The sequence below is a fragment of the Dasypus novemcinctus genome, chromosome 11 (genome assembly GCF_030445035.2).
Source record: "Dasypus novemcinctus isolate mDasNov1 chromosome 11, mDasNov1.1.hap2, whole genome shotgun sequence".
In the NCBI taxonomy this organism is placed as follows: domain Eukaryota; kingdom Metazoa; phylum Chordata; class Mammalia; order Cingulata; family Dasypodidae; genus Dasypus; species Dasypus novemcinctus.
Window position 1 is genome coordinate 102,196,918 of NC_080683.1, and position 20,930 is coordinate 102,217,847.

The 20,930-nt window shown below is 38.3% G+C and overlaps 1 protein-coding gene and 1 non-coding gene across 4 annotated transcripts in view; both read left to right on the forward strand.

Moving 5' to 3' along the window:
• NKAIN2 (sodium/potassium transporting ATPase interacting 2) overlaps window positions 1–20,930 on the forward strand; it is a 1,086,452-nt gene that overhangs the window by 337,157 nt on the left and 728,365 nt on the right. The gene's annotated exons all lie outside the window — the stretch shown is intronic.
• LOC111766136 (U6 spliceosomal RNA) lies at window positions 11,080–11,181 on the forward strand. Its single transcript, XR_002798264.1, has one exon. It is a non-coding gene; the product is annotated as a U6 spliceosomal RNA (small nuclear RNA).

Consider the following 20,930-nt stretch of genomic DNA (forward strand, 5'->3'; position numbering starts at 1 on the left):
TTGGATATGCTGATTTACATGGAGGCTCAGAAACTCCTGGCATTGGAGGAGACATTACTTGTATCTACAGTTTGGGTTAAGATATGTACAAACATATCCAATGGACTGTCGCTGGGAGATTCTGGGACTATAACAAGTTTACCGACAAGGAAAACTCGTGGTAAAGGATGAAGTCTGACATAAGGATAGTGTGTGGAGATGGCTACCATTACCCAGAGAGATATGTGTGAGAGGAATAGTCTCTCCCTGTTAAACTCTGTGACTTCTTGGATATGTTTAATCAGAACACAGTGTCAGATAGTGTCTGCTTTTCAGTGATGTCCTCTAAAAGATAAAAGAAATTAAGGTAAAGCAAATGGGTAGCCTCTTCTTTTCTTTCTGAAGGGGGGCAATTAGAAAATGTAGAAATACCCCTTCATGGAATCAGTAAGAATTTTCTATTTGAATGATTAATAGCATTGACTGCTTTCATCAGCAATGCAGTCTTTGAAAATTCTTGAAAAATGCTTAAGTCGGAGTTAACTTTATTGTGAAGATATACAATATTTTGTTGATTCTAAGATAGCATCAATTGTAAGGATGTACCATTATTTTATTTACCAAGGTGCCATTAAAACTATGAACTTGCCTTCACTTTGAAGAACCATTCCTATTTCAGAAGCGTTGGAATGGGAAAAAATAAAACCTTATAACTGACAAAAGATAGTGATTAAAAAGTATAGTCCCTTAACTTACTCTTTTTTAATAATGTCTGTATCTTATTTTATGTGTAAGCTCTCTTTCAGATATCTTAAATTGTCATAAAAACATATTACAGCCCAAACTTGTCTTATGAATATCAAATTATTTTTATACAAAATTCATTTTTTATTACATTTAAAAGAATAGCTATAAATTTTCTCCAAGTAACTTTTCAGAGCATTTTCAATTCTTTGAGATCGTAACAACATTCTTGTTGGAATGATACCTATTATCCAGGCACAATGTCACTCTTTAGTTACACTGCTGTCAAAGTATGTTAGAGAATATCATATATCCTTAATACACCATCTGGGGTGCCATCAGCAGTTTGCACTAAAAAGACCCTCTGGCTGTACTGTAAAGTATTTCAAGCACTTCTACCTTACAGTTTATGGGTGGATTTTGTCAATGCATTCTATCTTTATTACCATGAGCTCTTCTTTGAGATGTTATTGTACCACCACAAGAACAGCATGCTTATGAGCTGTTTCTGTAATGTTGATTAATGTGATATTGTGTGGTAACTTTTGTGGAAATAATAGTGCTTTAGCTTAAAAACAGCTTGAGTTTAAAATGTTTAACTTTATTGCAGGTTTTTTCCCCCCTGTGAGTCTTATGAAGGCCTATAAAAACTTGGTTGCAAAAATACAGTTGAAAGAACATTGTTGTTATGTAAACATCAAGTATAAAACTGGACTTGAACCCTAAGTAATTCAGTAGAGAATAAAGGAGGTAGCACTTCAGGAAGCAGGTATTCCTAATAAGGGTTGAAGGTTTTCTAATTACTGAATGCTGGTTTCATGTAAGCGTAGCAGTTAGGTGTCCATTTCTGAAGGTCAGAATAATGGAAAATGGTTAAGATCCAGGTATTATTTAATCTTATTTAATTACCACTTCTTGCAAATGAAACAAATATAATTTAAAAACCACTAAATAGGACTCAAATACAGACTTCCATTGATAATTATGGAAGTATTTGGTACCAGTAATTTTGGAAGAATTTTCTGGAGACCATAGGAATAACATGAAACTGTTTATTTTTGGAAGTGAATGTGTATAAAACACTTCATTTGAACATTTTTTCATTTCTAATTCTTTGCTTTCCCTCCATAATAAAAGATGCAGCAGGAGATAGGGACGCAGGCACCAGAGACAAGGGGGGAATTGCATTCTTCCAACTGATTTAGAAATGAATTCAATTTCAGATGTTAGAAAAATGTGTTTCATTGAAAAAAATTCTCTAGGTACATACAATGGAAAAACTAATATCATTGCATTTGCATACCATTGTTAGCATCACAAATTGAATTTCCCCACTATCTGATTACCTCCATATCAGCAAAAGACAAAGCAGTTCCTCCCATGCGATCTCCCAGAGGCATTTGATAGCCTCACTCCAATACCTGGGTGGCCCAAGAAGCACTTGGCAGCATGGTCAGCACCATCCCTCCTGTTTTATTTGGCAATAAGACAGCAAGTTGACCTGAACATCTGCCCATGTTCTACTCTATTTTCATTTTAGTAGCATCAGTATAATTCAATTTTGCCATCATCCCCCTTCAACTTTATGTCATGTTGCCATATAAAGCTGCCATTCTGGCATATACTCTGCCCTAAATTTCATCAGTTCTCTCTATAAAGTCCTAAAAATTATCAGGATGAGGTGGCCATATCTTAGGAGATGTTCTAACTAAAATAACTAATGTGATTTTCTTTCTCCTCCACATGTAGCCCTGTAGCTGCCGTTTTTTTCAGCTGAGGTCTTTGTGGGGTCAGAGTATTTTCTTTCCTTCTTATTTTCTAGAGGTTTAAATTGAACCCTGGGGATAGGGCATAATGCAATCATAGGAATAGATCCCTGTGACAGCGGTAGAAGGTTCAAGCGTCTTCTCTTTCAGGTCTTTTTTTTCCCCCTGTATAACTGATACTCTCATTTATTTATATCCTATCTTGATTTTTGAAAGATGAGGGCTAGCAGAAAGAATGCATACATTGTAATAGTGTAAGATGAATAAAGAAACCAGGGGAAAAAAAGGAAACAACACTAGGAAAGTAAATTGAAACCAATGGTAAATGTGTACTCAGAAATGTAACTTAGATGACTGCAGTTTTATCTTTAAGTTTTCTAGTTGCTGAAGACAAAACAATTTACTTACAAGATTTGAAGTGATTATATTATTAATGCTAACTTATTTCTCAGGAGGAAAAAGATGTTTTTGTGTGTATATCCCAACTCTTGATGTGTTGTTTGCATAAGGAACATTTTGATGCAGTTAATGACATCTTCACCAATTACTCCCACCCCCAGTAAATACAGTAAAAATTATGGTAGGCATTTTTCTTATTATCTGTATTTAACATGGATCTGTGGGTGATAGCAACATGGAAATCAGTAAAAAGCAATTGTAAGAGAGTCTAAACATAGTGTTCTTCAAGCACTCAGAACTATGCCCGATTAGGTTCCCAGGATAAAATTTAGAATATCTACAGCAGAGATTAACAAACTTTTCCTGTAAGGTCAAACAAATATTTTTAGTTTTGCATGTCATCTGGTCTCTGTCATAAATATTCACCTCTGTCCTTGAAGCCAGAATGTAGTCACAGATAATACATAAACAAATGGGTGTGGTTGAGCATCCCTAAAACTTTATTTACAAAATTAGGGCAGTGAGCAAGATTTGGTTCATGGGCCATACTTAGTTCACCAATGCCTGATCTTGAGAAATTGGGACTTTATTTCCTTCAGAGTTTCCTCTATGTCTATTATTCCTCAAAACCAATTATTTATAAGAATTAAGAAATTCAGGTATGTCTTTCAAGTTGAGAACCTGAAGGATAAAAATTCTGTTATCTCTTAAGGTATATATGACATAGGGCCCAAGCAGAAGACCAGTGGACATCTTATGAAAAGTAAATCAGGGAAGCGGATGTGGCCGAACTGATAGAGCACCCGTCTACCATATGGAGGGTCCGAGGTTCGATTCCCAGGGCCTCCTGACCCATGTGGTGAGCTGGCCCACGTGCAGTGCTGCAGAGCACAAGGAGTACCATGCCACATGGGCTACCCCGTGTAGGGGTGCCCCATGTGCAAGGTGTGCGCCCCGCAAGGAGAGCCACCACGTGTGAAAAAAGTACAGCCTGCTCAGGAGTGGTGCCGCACACACGGAGAGCTGACACAGCAAAATGATGCAACAGAAAAGAGACATAGTTCCCCAGTGCTGCCTGATAATGCACGTGGAAGCAGAAGAACACACAGCAAATGGATACCAGAGAGCAGACAACGGGGGGGGGGGGGGGGGGGGGGAGAGAAATAAATAAATCTTTAAAAAGAAAAGTAAAGCATTTACCCCGATCTACCTCACCTCTAAATAAGGGAGATTGAGCAAATATAGCAAGCAGGGTCAACATTTTCCCCAAGAAATTCTGCATCCTACAGAAGAACAAATGTGGACTTGTATGTGACACATGACAAGGGCATTCATAAATACACACCCAGGAATGGCCAGGTGTGGATCCCAGCTCTCCCACCTGCCTGATCTGTCAGCTTACACAAGTTACATCACATGTCTATACCTTGATCTCCTTATCTGGAATCTGGGAATAACGATCCCTACCTTGTAAAGTTACTATAAGGCAAACAGTGTAGCCAGCAACTGAATGCTCTGTGTATGTCAGTAGGAAGTAATTAAGACCCGAAAGTCTGTGCCAGAAGTCCCAAACTATTCACCAGTGCATTTGTACAACACATGCAGATGTTTATTTTGTCCTGTAAAACGTGGCCTGCATAAGCATCTGGAATGTAAATTTGAAAAACTATCATGACTTTACATGAAAATATAGATTTTGGGGAAAACAAGAAGTAGAAGCTCTAGGAGCCTTTAGCCTGCCATGTCCTGTGGCAACAGTCACTGTCCACATTAGCAGGGCTATGTGCTGCCCCATCAACACACCTTGTCTCCCTGACATGCAGGCCAGGCTCTGCTTCCATTTGTAATCCAGCTTGAGCTGCTCCTTTCCTTTCCATGGCACCTAGAAGAAATGTAAATCCTTTTTGGTATCATGTCTGTATCTTCTTTTTCTTTTTTACACCTCTCTTTCTTTCATAAACACTTCCTTTTTATATTACTCTTCCCTGTTCTTATTAGGGTGCTCTAGAGCAGGAGTTCTGAATCTTTTTGGTTCTGCAGACCCATTTGCCAGTCAGGTGAAAACCATGGATCCCTTACTAAGCCCACACTATATGGTGTATTATTTAATAAATATATCACACCTGTACCAACACATCCACACAATAATAAAGTTTTTTTGAATTTCAGTTTAAGCTCATGGACCCCTTGTTAAGAAGCCCTGTTTTAGAGCAATGTTTTAGAGACTAGGTAAACCAAAAAGTTAACAGGATTCTATGATGAAAGAATTCTATTGTTAAGTACATTTTGGGATGTTGGCAGAAGCAAAGTAAACCACGTGTTTTCCCTGTGTGTCTTTCATTTTCCTATTTTTTTAACTTTTTATTTTGAAATAATTTCAAACATGCAGGACAGTAAAATAATTGAAACCGCATACAGAGAAATCCAGCATAACCCACCCACCCAGATATCCATATCCATCATTTTTACATTTTTACCATCTTTGCCATTTATTTATCTGTTTGTTTGTTTCACTGAACATCTTGTATATATATATATTCATATCTTTTGTTAAATTTGGGAAATTTTCAGGCATTTTTCTTTTAATATTCTCTCTGCTACTTTATATCTTGTTTTCTCCTAGTGAGTCCTACAGTGTATAAATTGGTGTACCTGGTTGTGTCCCACAGGTTCCTCAGACTCTGTTCACTTTTTTTCCCACATTCTTTCCTCTTTCTCCGTCTCAGACTTGATGATTTAAATTGTCTTGTCTTAAGTTCCACTAATTCTTTCTTCTGCCAGCTCCAGTGGAAGCCAGGGAAGTGTTGGAATCCTCTAGGTTCTTGGCTATGTCGCATAAAAGAATTTAAGAACATACCAGTTTAGTTAGGCCAGTATTAAGAATTTATTGGGAAATGGAAGAAAAGAACAGAGCTTGTTGAGAAATGGGAGAGAAGGATGGAAATACACACCAAGATTTGATGCAGGCTCCCCCAGGAAGAGAGATCTGGCTTGTGTGGTTACCTTTCCAGCTATTCATTGTTCCTCCTCTTGCTATTGTTCAAGGAAGGGGCCCCACCTGTCTGCTGTTCTGATTGATTACCCTGCAGTCACTTTCCCAGGGGTCCCAATAATGAGGCCCCTTGAGGATATCCTGGACTTTTCCTTTATCCCAAAGGGGATCTCATTCCAAATAGGTTGTCATGGGATGCTTCCAGTAGCTTCCTTGTTTGCAGTCTTTCCCTTAGGGGGTTTCCAGGCAGGGTTCCAGGACCACATGTTTCACAGCCATGTTTTTCTAACAGACCTTGGACTCATCTTCCTTTTTCCTATCCTAAACTATTCAACTCCCTCCTCAGAGGGTTTTCACCCTTATTCTTAAGGGGGTGCTGAGGGACAATGGTCATTCTTCTGTAACTATTTCCTGCTGGTTAGGGGCAGTAGGCCCTACCTGACAAGGTGTAAAACCCTCTTGCTACTCTATTGCAGTCAGAGGAAGATGAGTCTGGCAGCATGGGTGGAGATGGATGAAATCCCCACATGGCTAAGGAGACATTGATTCAGTACTTTAACATGTTCAATATCATTCTGAATGTGATCCAGAATAGAAAAGATATCATAGTCATCAGGTATGTAGGTATAGTACTTAAACTATTTAATGCACAAGTTCCTCTTTGAGCTGCAGTTAATAGATCTAAGCTCTAGGTTTGTAATACCATACATGTTATCTTTCCGTGGGGGCAGGCTATAATGCCAATTGTGTTTTATTAAGTTCTATGCATAGTACTCTGGTAACTGTTGCTCCACTTGGTATGCCCTTCACACAACTAGCATGCTGCAGCAGAGTTGATCCTAGAGAAAGACTAGGAAAGTAAGGCTCCAGTGTTTCACCAACCTGGTATGTAGCACCCTTCGGCACTTTGAAACAGAGCCAGTCTAGAAGAAATTTTCGTTATACATCTGGCCATTTTGAGCCATCACCAACTGCTGCAGGAGCCTGAAACTACAACATACTCGCCATCCACTTCAGGAGCAAGTTTAGGGCTGTAGTAGACACTTTTATTGTTTTAGGGGTTAGTGGCCAACCTAACAAATGACTCAAATGGAGAGGGAACATGCAATGTTCTGAAGGCCTGGTTTGAATATACAAGAGAGTTTGATGATATTGAAATCTATCTCTTTTGATTTTTATACATTTTCTAAACGCTTCCAATGCAATGTACAATGTATGAAATGAACTTAACTATTTTAGTACTTTGCTTTTTACTTCTACACCTTTACCGTGATGATACTATTTAAAAGGTATTTTACTTTAGCTGTACAGGAAAAACTGCTTTCTCAATTATTTTATGAAAACTGAAGATTCCCAATGGAGTCGAGTTGTTTTTCCTTACAGGAAGGTTATCTTTCCTAATGCAGATTGAAGTGGCCTCTGATAGATTTCCGTGTTATGATGTTTCTTTTTGTTATTAATATCAGTTTAGGTTTCTAATTAATAATGGCTTCCTGGAATTAGCCGTTTAAATGTTTCAGTTTAGAAGATGATTTTATAAACTCCTTGTAATTAACCATAACCACATAGACTAGTTACCGTACCTTAAAATAAACTTATTAAATTAAAATTAGCAACCAATGAAATTAATCGATTTAAGATAAGCTATATCTACATTTCCTCATCTAACTTAATTTCATTAAATGTGAACTTACAATTTTCATCATCTTAAAGATTTAATACATATACTGCTAATTTATTTTCTTGGTATTCTATAAACCTAGGGAGATAACATCCGAACTAAATAAATTGAAATTATTATTGTTTATGCAGGGAATGTTCTTTTTCTTCCTTTACAGGAGACTAAAACCTCTTTTCTTTAATAAAATTCTAAAACTGTGAATAATCTTAAAATCATTCTAACTGCTAGGTTCTGGAATTTATTATAATTGTTTAATTTGTTTTAATCATAATTCAGAAAAGATCTTTCCATAGCTTTTAAGGATTTTTACTTACTAAAATTTGACAATTGGATTATTATCCACCCTTATTTTAAAACTGGTAAAAGGTTTAAATTGGGGAATTACAGAGCAAACTGATTCCTAATTCCCCATTCTAGAAGAGAGAGTTTTAATTTGTCACATCTAACTCCTCCCTCATAATTCTTGCAAAGAGAAGACCCTGGGGGGCTGGGTAGGCCAAAAAGCTCAGGAAAATCTTTTTCCCTTTCCCAGTAGTTTCTATGTTCAGATTTCTATATGACCTCTCCATCCTGCTTAGTCTAATTTGGGGTCCAGGAATATTCATTCACATATGTAACAGCATATTTAATTTTTTAACAATTTGAATAGAGCTCTTTTAAGAATTTTCATTTGTTAATTTGATATTACCATCCCAACATATGAAGATATACACTGAGTAAATAGGCAGACACAAACAGAGAGTTGGATGCAAAAACACAACTTACTAAAGTTACTTATAACTTTCATTCATTTACAAAATAATTTTAACTGTAAAATAACATTTAAAAGATTTCTTTGAAAGCTATGTCTAATTACTCTGATTTGCACTGTGACCATGCAGTTTTGCACAAGAATTTTGTTCCTTTTAATTATTGGCTTATAATCAAATTGTCCCCAATGCTTTAAAATACAATTTTCCTTTACTTCAGAACTTTGCTTTTTTCCCATTTTGACTTTGGCAGATCTTAGATGAAAAACACTAATTCTAGTATATACTTACCGAGGTCACTGAAATCTGAGAAAGACTGGTTTCTCTCATGAATTGCTTCTTTTAGGAACCTCAACACTCGAGGTAGGAGGCCTCCTCTACCCCCCCCAATCCTCAGAGATAATAGGACCACTGGACTGGAAGAGTGGACATTCAATCCCAAGTGTCAAGAATTCCACCAGGCAGCAATTCAGTCCACATTTGTAGGCACTACAAAGAAAGCAGGGTGATTGGCACCAGTGGAAGGACAGAAAACAGCAGTATTCTCAATTTTGCTTTCCCGTGAGCCATTGGGGGCAGAAGTTGTCATGAAATAACCATAAGCAAAGGCTAGGGGTTAGGCTATACCTGAAGTAACTATAAACAAAGGCAAACTCAGTTTATAATTACCATCACAATAGCTGAAGTCTAAGGTTGAAGTGAAGCTAGTGAGTTAAAGCAAGGGTGGCTATGCCTGAAGTAACCATAAACAAAGATAAACTTAGTTTAGAACAAAGTTTAGAACAAAGTTTAGGGTTCTTAACTAAGGGTCCACCAAACTCCAAGGGGCCATGGAAATATTTCAGGGCGTCTTGAGCAGTGTGATACTGCTTATGAATTCCAAAAATAGATATTGAATTATTTTTGTGACATGGTCTGTTCCTCTGGGCATATTCAATTGTACTAGATTCAGAAGTTTCACTTTTTCTTTGATTGGGCCATGTCAGTGGGATGTCAAGTCCCTGCCACCTTGGAGGGTGGGGACTCACAGAGAAAACTAAATGGCAGAGCAGAGAGAGTGTTTGGATGTTGGAGCCCCAGGAAGTAAACACAGGAAAAGAACACAGAGGAACAGAGATGGCCTCATAGACATGGCAGAGGTGGGTCCCCCTGAGGCTCCAGGAAGAAGAAACCATCATCATAAGAATGACTCTAACATAATAAAGTATGCCCTGCATGTTTACAGAACTGTAGGGGACCCATGACTCTTGTGCCCTTCCCAGTTTCTTCTTATGGTAATGCAAATGTTGTCCTTTGTCCATTTATGTATTGGAAACAGAAAAATGGTTTTGTAAATTTCTGAGGTCTATGGCCAGATTGGACTTTGCCCTAAGACAAACTATTTCTTTAAACTGATCATGATGATTTTGTATTTAGCATTGTTAATTATTTAAGTTTTTTTCTTTACCTTTAATTTTTTTTAATTATCTTTTTTTTTAAAAATACATAGCTCACACAAAAGGTTTTATTTTCTTCTTGAATATTGTAGTGTTGATTTGGAATTCAAAGGGTAGAATGTAGCAGTTTATTATTGTTTATGAATTCCAAAAATAGATATTGGATTATGTTTGTGAACTGATCTGTTCCTCTGGGCATATTAGATTGTATTGGATTCAGAGGTTTCACTTTTACTTGATTGAGTTGTGATTAGGGCTTTGATTAGGTCACATCAGTGGGATATCGAGTCCCCACCCACCAAGTTTTCACAGAGAAAACTAAATGGCCGAGGAGAGAGTAAGAGTTTTTTGGATGCCAGAGCCTCAGGATGTAAACACAAAGGAAAGGAACACAGAGGAAGAGAGACAGATCCATAGACATGGCAGAGGCCCTAGGAAGAGAGATAGCCTAATAGTCTACAATTGACCTTGTTGAGACAACAGAGCAGTTGAACTGGAGAGATGAGCCCTAGAAGAGAGACAGACTTATACCAGCCTACAGCTGATATTGGATGAAGCTGGGAGTACAGGACCTTAAGAGAAAGCGGAAGCTTAAACCCTTGTAGACGTCAGCAGTCATCTTGCTCCAACACATGGCAACAGACTTTAGTGAGGGAAGTAACTTATGCTTTATGGCCTGGTAACTGTAAGCTTCTACCCCAGATAAATACCCATTATAAAATCCTACAGATTTCTGGTATTTTGCATCAGCACCCCTTTGGCTGACTAATAGAGGGCCATGAGCTTGAATTGGAAAAAAATCAATTTACCATCTTTATTTTCTCTGACTTCTATTGTTGAGTGTCATAAAACTACCTGCCACTACATTCTGAGAAGGGGTCCATGGTTTTCACCTGACTGGAAAAGGGGTCCATGGAACAAAAAAGGCTAAGAACCCCTGGTTTAGAATTACTATTTACAATAGCTGAAGTCTAAGGGTGAGGTGAAGTTAGTGAGCTAAAGCAAAGGTGTGGCTAGACCTGGAGTAACCATAAACAAAGGCAAACTTAATTTAGAATTATCATTACAATTGTAGGTTCTAGGCTAAATCTGCCCAGCTATAGCAATTTCATGTTATCCTTCTACTGTTTTATAATATAAAGCCATCTATATAATGATTTTAACTCTTAGAGTTTCTAGTAAGTTTCCATTAAAAAAAAAAAAAACTATTTGGGCACTTCTCTTTATTAACTAAGCAACTAAAACAATTTTATTAGTAACACCTTTGCTAAATTTTTCCCCTTTTCCTGCAGTTGAACTAATTCCATCAAATCCAATTTCAAGATAGTACTGAGTGCTTGCTTCAGCAGTACATATACTAAAATTGGAACAATACAGAGAAGATAAGCATGGCCCTGCTCAAGGATGACAAATTTGTGAAGCATTCCATATTTTTCAAAGACCAGTAAAGAAGGATGGTTCAACAATGAGCCCTTGATACTGATGACTATGCTTATGAGCCTGTGTGCCTGAAATATGAACTAGGCCTTCAGCTGCAGGGTGCCTAAGAGTTACCTCCTGAGAGCCTCCATATTGCTTAAATGTGGCCACTCTCTAAGCCAAACTCAGCATGTAAATGCATTACTTCCCCACCAGCATGGGACATGGCTCCCAGGGATGAGCCTCCCTGGTGCCGAGGGATTACTAGTTACAGCTGATCTGTAACTAGAAAAAGACCTTGAATAAAAGGGTCAACTCAGACCAGCAGAATATCTCAACCTACATGAAATATCAGTTGTTAAAAACTGCTTTATGACTTAGATAAAAGGGGGAAATGGAAAGGACAAATGAGTTTATATGGCTATGAGTCTCCAAAAAAAGAGTTGGGAGGTCATCAGAGGGGTTGCACTTACGCACGCCTCAGCAGGGTCCCAGAGACAGCCAAAGTAGATAGAAGCCAAGATACTGGTTCTCCTGAAGGCTACAGGAACCCACAGGTTCTGTGGTCATGGCATATTGCTCTGGAGTTCAGTGCCATGTCAGTTGGTACTCTTTGGAGTTTGCGTTCCTGAGTGTGATGAAGTTTGCCTCAGATGTGACCTTTCTACACACGCTTCTTCTGTCACTTTTACTGGACCTGTGATTGGTGCTGGGGTTTGTGTTTACTCAGGAGACCTGAATCTCTGTACTGTCCATGTGACAACCAGGCCCTGAGCCTCAGCAGAGTTGCAACACTTACTTTCTGGTTTATTGGACTTATCCCAGCCAGCAAACAGGGAGGTGAAGAAGGTCAACCACCATACCTGGGAGCCAAGAGTGCCTATAACTGCAAGTAGGAGATTTGCATCCATCATGCATGTGGAATCTAAGCCCCCTCTTGATATAGAGGTGGAGTGGACATAACCATCCCAGGGTCCACAGGATGGAGGAATAGAGTATGGATTGGAGTGGACTTACTGATATTCTACTATGGAGCTATTGTGATTAGTAATGGAAGAAATTGTAGGATTGATGTGGAGAAAGTGGCCATGGTAGCAGTTGCAGGTAGGGAGAGGGAAAAAGAGCTATGATGTAGGGGAATTTTCAGGACTTGGGAGTTGTCCTGGATGGTAGTGCAGGGACAGATGCTGGACATTGTATGTCCTGCCATGGCCCACTGGGTGGACTGGGGAGAGTGTAAACTACAATGTAAACCATTATCCATGTAGTGCATCAGTGCTCCAAAATGTATTCACCAAATGAATGTCCCACAATGATGAAAGAGGTGGTTGATGTGGGAGGAGTGGGGTGAGGGGTGTGGGGGTATATGGGGACCTCTTAATGTTTTTTGAATGTAACATTTAATTAATAAATAAAAATTAAAAGGAACAACAACAAAAAAAGATGGTATTGACATTTAAAGTCTTATTTTTAGGTTACCTTTTACAGTTATCCCATTTGTAACAGGCAAACCTAAAATCAGATTTATGAGTTCCCAGACATGAACGGACTAACAAAGTTAAAGCAAGCAAAGATTAGAACAGAAAGGAGTATTTTACACACCTAGTTTAGCTTAGGGAAAGACTTCACTCCAGGATCACCTAGACGCAAAACTCCCAGTGTCTTTCCATGGAAGAGACCTCATGCAGGACCCTCCAGCTTACTTCCTTAGGGAAAATCCCTGGGCAGCTGATAAGTATTGAGCTAAGGGGTACAGAGAAGCCTGCCCCCGCTGGACATGAATTGGGGCTGCTCCAGGGGCTACATCCCATTAGTTAGCAAGGGGTAAAGCCCTGTGAGGACTTTTTTTTTTTTTGCTGGGAGATTTGGAATGTTCCAAGGAAAGAGCCAGAAATAGTCAAGAACCTTTTAAGCTTAATTGATGGCACATGAGGAAGTTCCTTATTCTGCAGGGGAGAGGATTAATAAAATAGCCTAGATCTTAATTTCCCATTCACTCCCCTCATTAGGCACAGCCGAGGTTAGAGAGGTCCAGAGTGCAGGCTAAGACCAATTAGCTCCCATGTGAATTAAGAAATCAATAATCTTTCCAGCCATGTCAAGGGTCACCCAGGGTGACTCTGATTCATGGTTCATTTCAGGCCCTTCCATCCTCCCTTGGGGCAAGGCCCCAGCCATCTGCATGGTGAGGCAGCTTGGGACCAGTTTCCTCTGACATGGAGCCTGAATTTGGGTAACCCTGAGGCGATGGTGCCTTTAATGGTGGCAGGTAAAAGGTGAGCCTGTCCGGACCTGTGCCTGACCCTACTTACCTTCTCCATCTTGGTGGCATGCCCTTGATTGTTGAAAACTATTTCTAAAAGGGAGTTAATGGAAGTGTGGGGGCCCAGGGAAAGTTTCTGCAGCTTTGTACAGATATCTGAGGCAGACTGGAGTTCCTAGGAGGATCTTTCCTTCTCTAGGGTTAGGATCTACCAATGGGGTATTTTTATTGCCTCTATGAGCTGTTCTTGAAATAAGGGTAGGTTTCTAGGTTCTGGTCTGTATCTTCCATGAACTTACTTAAAATTGACCAGTTTGGTAGGACATTTCCTTATTCCTTTAAGGAGACATGGCTACGCAGTCTCTGGCTCTCAGATCTGTCTGTCGTCTCCTCAGGGTCACATACAGAGCCCACTCTCAGCCATAATGTGGCCATCTGGTATGGCAGGGAAAGATTAGCTTCTTTTTATTTAGACCATCAGTAGGCAGGTTGTACCAGTTTCTGAGAAGGCATCCCAATGAGGAGTCTGCTGGAATGCTGAAAGAGCCGCCCGTTATCCTAAGGGAGGATAAAATGCATTTGTCAGTCGGGATGGTGTCCCACTGCTAGACCTGACTGAATGGATTGCTTGGCAAGCCAGCATCACGAAATCAGGGAGACCTACTCACTGTCCCCATGTTCCGGTTCTAGGGATAGGGAGTCTTATGTCTCTGGGCATCCTCAGAGCCTTAGAGGTGTTGGGGGTTTTTGGGTCCAGCTCCCAGACTGAACACCCAAGCCTGGCTGACCCTTGGAAAGGGACTGCTTAGGGACCTTTCTTTTGCCTCCTTTGTAGGTGGCTATGAGAGAGCTCACCTCTTGGTGACTCCCAGGGTTCGAGTTCTGCAGTTAAACCTGATATTAAATGCCCTTTAAAAAAACTAGAGGTTAATTGTCCTGTGATTTGCTAGCAAACATCCTCAGGAACCCCCTGAGACAATCTCATGCCTCACTAACAAATGCATTCTCAGTTTCTAAGGCATTCTAAAGCATCTCATAGACCCAAAATGAGGACAGCAGTAGCTGGAAGATCAAAGGCACTTCTAATTAAAAGTGGTCTAAGGAAGCAATACAACGGATGATAGCCATTCTGAACACACAGAGAGGGCCTGGCAGACCTCTGGCAGACTCCTGCTTGACTGAGGCCACATGCCCAGTCAGGTCTCAAGGACAGTTATACCTGCCACCAAGGACTTCTGTGGATCTACACAGCATAGGGGTTCACCCCTACCACCTCAGAAGAGGGAGCCAGAATTCTGGACAGACTGAGTTTATGGCCTGTGGGAAACTATCCAGGAACTCCTTTAAAATGGCAGAACCAAAAGAGAGTATAGGCCAGCTACCCAAATTAAAAGTTTAGACCCACCAGTCCTTGTGGGGCGTCGGGGAGGGTTACCTGCCTCTAGAACTCCTGCCTGTCTCATCAAATGAAGCCAGGGAAGTGTGGATTCCTCTAGGATCTTGGCTATGTCACATAAAAGAATTTAAGAACATGTCAGTTTAGTTAGGCCAGGAAAAAGAATTTATTGAGAAATAGGAGAAAAGAACAGAACTTGCTGAGAAATGGGAGAGAAAGATGGAAATGGGTACCAAGATTTGATGCATTTTCCTCTAGGCAGAGAGTGAGATTTGGCTTGCTTGGTTACCTTTTAAGCTCTTAATTATTCCTCCCCTGCTGATGTTTGGGGAGGGGTCCCAGCTGTCTGCTGTTCTGATTGATGACTCCCCCATCAGTTCCCCAGGGGGCCCAATGATGAGGCTCCTTGAGGATACCTGGGGCTTTTCCTTGACCATGAATGAGATCTCATTCCAAATGGGGTTCTCATGGGGTCCTCCTTGTTGTTCGTCTTTCCCTTAGGGGGTTTCCAGGTGAGGCTCCAGAGCTACAGGTTTCTTGGCCATGTTTTCCTACCAGGTCTTAGGCTCGTCTTCCCTCTTCCTAAAATAGCATTGGGAGCATAAAATCTACTGTTGAATGACTCTAGGAAAGTTTTAATATATATTAGTGTGGTCTTCAGCTCTGTTTGATTCCTTTCCATGATTTCTTTCACTCTACTGATATTCTCTTCGTGTTTATCTGCCATTTTCTTGATTTGCTAAATAGCTATTTGAGCATATTTAGTTCCATTTTTTAAAAGTCTTTGTCTGAAAGTCCCACATTTGAGACTCCTCATTCATTGATGGTTTCTAATATATTAATCTTCTCTGCCTGGGCCATTACTTCTTGTTTTGAGTCATATGTTCCTTAAACTTGTATCCAACTAGTGTTATAATAGAACTTTCCTTGAATGTCACGATATAAAGAAGAAAAAGAAAGAGAAGGAGAATGAGGGGAAGGAGAAGAGGGGCAAAGGTGGGGGAGAGAGGGAGAAGAAACTTTTCTCAGTCCCTGAAGATATACCTGCGTGAGTGCCCTCCTTCAGGGTTTATCCATACTATGAGTTTGGAGAATAGCTCAGGCCAAAGTTTAGGATCCTCTCCCTGCCCCCGCCCCCCCAATCCTTTCCACCTGTTCCTTTTGTATTCAACAGGTATTCTGTGTCCCTAGGAATTTCTGTTTCCATACTTCCAAATGTCCCCCTTTTACTAAGAAACCATTTCTTCATGGTCCGGTTACTGCACTATATGACCTATAACCAGCAAACCCTTGCTCTAGACAGTACAACCTGTCTGTTGTCCCCCAGCATTCTGTAGGGGAGCTCTGTGAGCTGCCTTCTATACACAGGGCACATTCACTGACTGTGGGCCCCTCAGTCCATGATCAGACAGATAGGCCAGACAAACATGCTCCCAGTCTGTGCATGAGGGGTAACTCTGCTCCCTTCTAACTGGGCCAGAGATCCATACTGGGAGTGCAGGCTGGTTCCTTGCCAATCTGGGTTTGGGAGAGGGACCTGTCAGGGGACCAAGTGATCCTACTGCTTTTAAGTGGCTTTTTCTTGATTGAGGCTCACCCTGTTACTGAAATCCTTTAACTGTTTTCCGGAGCTTTGAAAAAGACATAGCTCCAGTTCCCAGTGGTTGTCCAGTGCTCTTGTGGGGGATGGAACCCTGAAGCATTTCACTCCACCATCTTGATCGGGGTATATTAAAGGATAATTTATTAATGGGTAGTTTCAGTCTCTGAGGAGGAAATATACTCTACAGTATTCTCCAACTTATTGGATCAGTAATTATTTTTCAAAATTCACTCAGTTTTATTGTCCGTGCATTAGAGGCTACTTTACCATTAACTTTTTGCTTTCCATAGAACATGCTTTATTCCATAGAACATTTTATCATTCAAAAAAAAAAAAAAAAACCAAAACACCCATCGTGCTTTTAAGTTTAAGACAAAGATTCTAAATACATTGATTGCAAATGGTACCCATTAATTAGGTAATAATTGAACTTTATAAAATTACTAGCTAGTAACAGTATCAAGAGTAAAATAGCTAAGATTTATTGAACACTTATTGTAGGAACTGGTTTCTTATTTAACCTTCATACCAATCTTGTGAAGTGGGTTCTCTTATCATCCCTGTTTTACAGAGGATGATAACTAGGTGTAGACGACTAAGTAATCTGCTGAAGACCACAGAGCTGTGGAGTAAGGCAGCCAAGATCCTTTGCCCTCATCCTTAGATGTTGAACTCCACTCTTGGCTAAATTGTTGAGTCAGAAGGCATCTCCATAAATTATGTTTAGATTAGTTTGCTCTTGCACCATGTCTCTTCTCTATTACATATTTTTATTTGAAGATTAATTACCTATTGAGAATCCCTGTAGCATTTAAGTATAAAACCTTAATACATGTAGAAATGTCTATTTTATCATTCAATTCTTGTTTGCCAAGACATGCATTTGGCTAATTCAGTAGATTCACAGAATTGAGGTAAAACTTTAAAAGAAGAGGTAATGAAACATATTTTATGCAAGTTTTAAAAATTGTATATGATCTGATGAGGCCATTTCTAAAGGCACTGAATCCTGTGGGCCTATTAAGGCATAGATTTCTTATATCAGTCCCTGAAGGTACTGGTTAGTCCCAAACTGTTCCCTATTTGAAGCAGTAAAGGCTAAGAAAGATCAATAAAAGCTACATGTAATTTAATGTTCCTGAAATCTTTTCTTCCAGGTGATAGATATTTAACAGTGATTACTAGAGAAATACATATATCTAAACTCCCTTTTTCCCCATGTTGTCACTTCCCTCTTCACCCTAGGGTCTTGTATATATATTTGCTATAAGAAATACATTCAATTTATTAAGGAGCAAAATGTGACAATGTTAGGAAGATGTCCAGTAAGGTCCAACAGTGGCCATAAACAAGAAAACATTAGTTATTCAGTAAATTGGTAGAGAAGAAATATGCAAAATAATTGTTATAAAATATCAGTATAACTGATCTAAGTATATAGATATATCCATATATATAAATACATACATACCTGCATGCTGCATTTTATTGACAACAAGATGCTGTTAACTGTAATACATGCCATCGAGGTAATCATAGCTTTTCAGAGAGAAAATACATTTTATATCAATCATACTGTTCTTTATAAGATGTATTCAGATTTTGGGAACTCTGAGAATTTAAGTGTATCTTAAAATGGAGTTTGAAGTGGACTTGATGGCTTGTGAAATAATCAGATTTGGGGTATGCTAGAATGAGAGAAAAGGAGAAGTTGAAGTTATTCTAGGTAGATGGATGAACACTGAAGGCTAGTGAACCTGGAAAGCAAATTGAGAGGGTAACATGCTGTGAAGTTTATTTAAGAAGTTCTTAATTGTATGGATCAAGTTCAAAGCTTTGTTGAATTAACTGGGGTTGCCTTTAAATGGGTCAACCTCTAATCCTGCTTTATTTGTCTCTCTGGTATATTTACAAGTACTCAAGATGGATGGGCATCATTAGGTATCTCTTAATTATATTGTCCCAAAAATGTCTTAACCATGAGTTTTTCAGAGCAATATTTCCCTCCCTCTCTACAGACTGATATCTACTTGAAGGATTTATGACCATGCCTAAATGTTCTTAGTTCACTGAGATTTTTCTAGTAAATCAAAACATATTATTCCAGAAAAAATAGGTTTTTTTTCCTTAAATAAGGTGTATTTTTCCAGTTCTGAAAATTATGCATGGTAATTGAAGGCAATTTGGAAAATGTTTGTATAAAAACATAATTTATAAATCATTCATAATTGCACATCTATCTATAAATACTTAACAATTTGAACTGTACTTTTTTACTTGACATATATATCTTTTTCATATACAGTTGATATCATGTAATACATATAGTTTTAAAGATATCTCATTTTAAATTGACACTGTGAACCTGACATTAAAAACTGTTTAGTCTGGGTAGGTAGATAAACATATTCAATAGTTTGGTTCAGTGAAATAATTGCTTATTTCATCCAGCTCGTTTCATCAGTATTCTTGGACTAACCTAAGAGAGAGGAGAGTTTTGGAACCTATAATTTTAAGGAATTTTATTGTTATGTGAAACACAGCAGGAAGAAAGAAGACCTAGTTATCATACTTACACTCTTTCACTGTGTTTTGCAATACCATTAGCTCAGATGGTCCCAGATTTCTGGGGGAAAAAAATGACTCTATAATTTCAAGTTATTTTCAGATATTCCATTAAACTTATATTGCCTATAGAGTCTCTGGTCCTTAAAGATCAGTAAGATATTCCAAATAAATAAAACTCTTTAAGTTATAAGTCTGTACTCTTGATTGAAGAAGTTGCCATATCATTATTATTTTCATTATTCCCTTTTCAAAAGTATCTGGTAACTACACGCATGCTAAAGAAAAAAAAAAATATTCCAAAAAAATAATAGGAAAATTGCACAGAACTTTTAGAAATAAATTTAATTTAGATGGGTTATAGTGCCTACCATTTATCCCATAGTTTTAAACTCATTTTGATCACTACCAGGTGCCATATTTAAAATCAGTTTCTTTGTTTTTGCTTGACCATTTAGAATTGTATCTAGTACAAATGTGGCTGATTATATATATATTTACTAATTTGCAACTGTCATCTTGCTTTAACAGTAGGAGTTAAGATGTGCCAAAACAAAGCCAAGTTGTCACAATCAGTATGTGTTGCCCACTGATGGAACAGTGTGTCCTAAAAATCACTGCCTTCAACCTATGACTGAATGTATTAATGGTCACTTTAAAAATTCATGGTGCTGGACAAGTAATTGATGCTCCATGAATGCTTGACTGATTACCTGCTGGAAGTTTGCTATGATATACTCGAAAAAGGGGGGAAAATAGTTGGGGAGTCTGGGAGAGGAGAATGAGGCAGGGCACTTAGGAAAACATGGTTATGTTGGGGAGAGAAAATAAGCTGAAAAAGAACAAGGAGGACTCAAAAAAGAGTCATAAGGAAATATCAGTATGTAAAATTTAGCAAATTCTTATTTCTTTTTTTCTAGAGACAATATGTTTAAAATATTCTTTACTTGTATTTTTAAAAATTTTTCTTGTGGCCTAGACATATTAGGGAAAGTGAAAGGTTTGCCATGGATATATATTTGTTACACAATCATAACAAAATCTTATACTCTGTTACTTCAAAGATTTATAGATGAATCATTAAGGGATTAATAAAAAAAATTATCAGGGATCTATTTTTGAGATGGGATAGTGACAAAATAAAAGAAATAGCTTTTCTCTCTCTTTTTGTGTTCTGATATTGACAATGTGGCCATGGTTGTAGGTAAAAAATTGTCCCTTGGATTATATGCTATCAAAGAGCAGGAACTGAGCTCTTTAGCCTGTTATCCTTTGATATATATATTATCTATCTATCTAGATAGATACATAATATATCAAAACTCACAGAACTGCAAAGAGATGCTTTGTATTTTAAGATATTTGATTGCCTTATCTGTGTTAAAAGAGGGAAATCTAATACACAGCTTGGTTAATTGGATTTTCCAGTTATTCTCATGATACAGGATACTGATTCATCCATATCACTCACCGCTAAGGATGAACGGTCACAGCTCTCCATATACTTTGCTTTATAACTACCTTTTGCACTGGAGGATGCAGCTATGATGTGGTCATATTGGCTCAGTCTGAAAATGTTCACAATTTATTGATTTTTTAAAAAAATTAACATATTAATTTCATGTTTAATTTACTACCAATTGCAAAAATGATAAATTTAATTAAAATAGTAATTAATTCAATTATAAAATGGAATAGATGTGTTATTTTGTTTGTAATTGTGAAAGAAAATATTTTACAGCATCTCCATTTATCTATCATATGCAGGTTCATTGTCTTGCCTTTTTTTTTTAAATTACTCAATAAATCACCTGTTTTAATATCATCTATTTAGATTTTATAAGTTATTGCATTTCCAGTTACAGAGCAGCATTATGGGATATTGCTAATGGAAACTTGAATCATCCAATTATCCAGAATTTCAAAATGACAAATCTA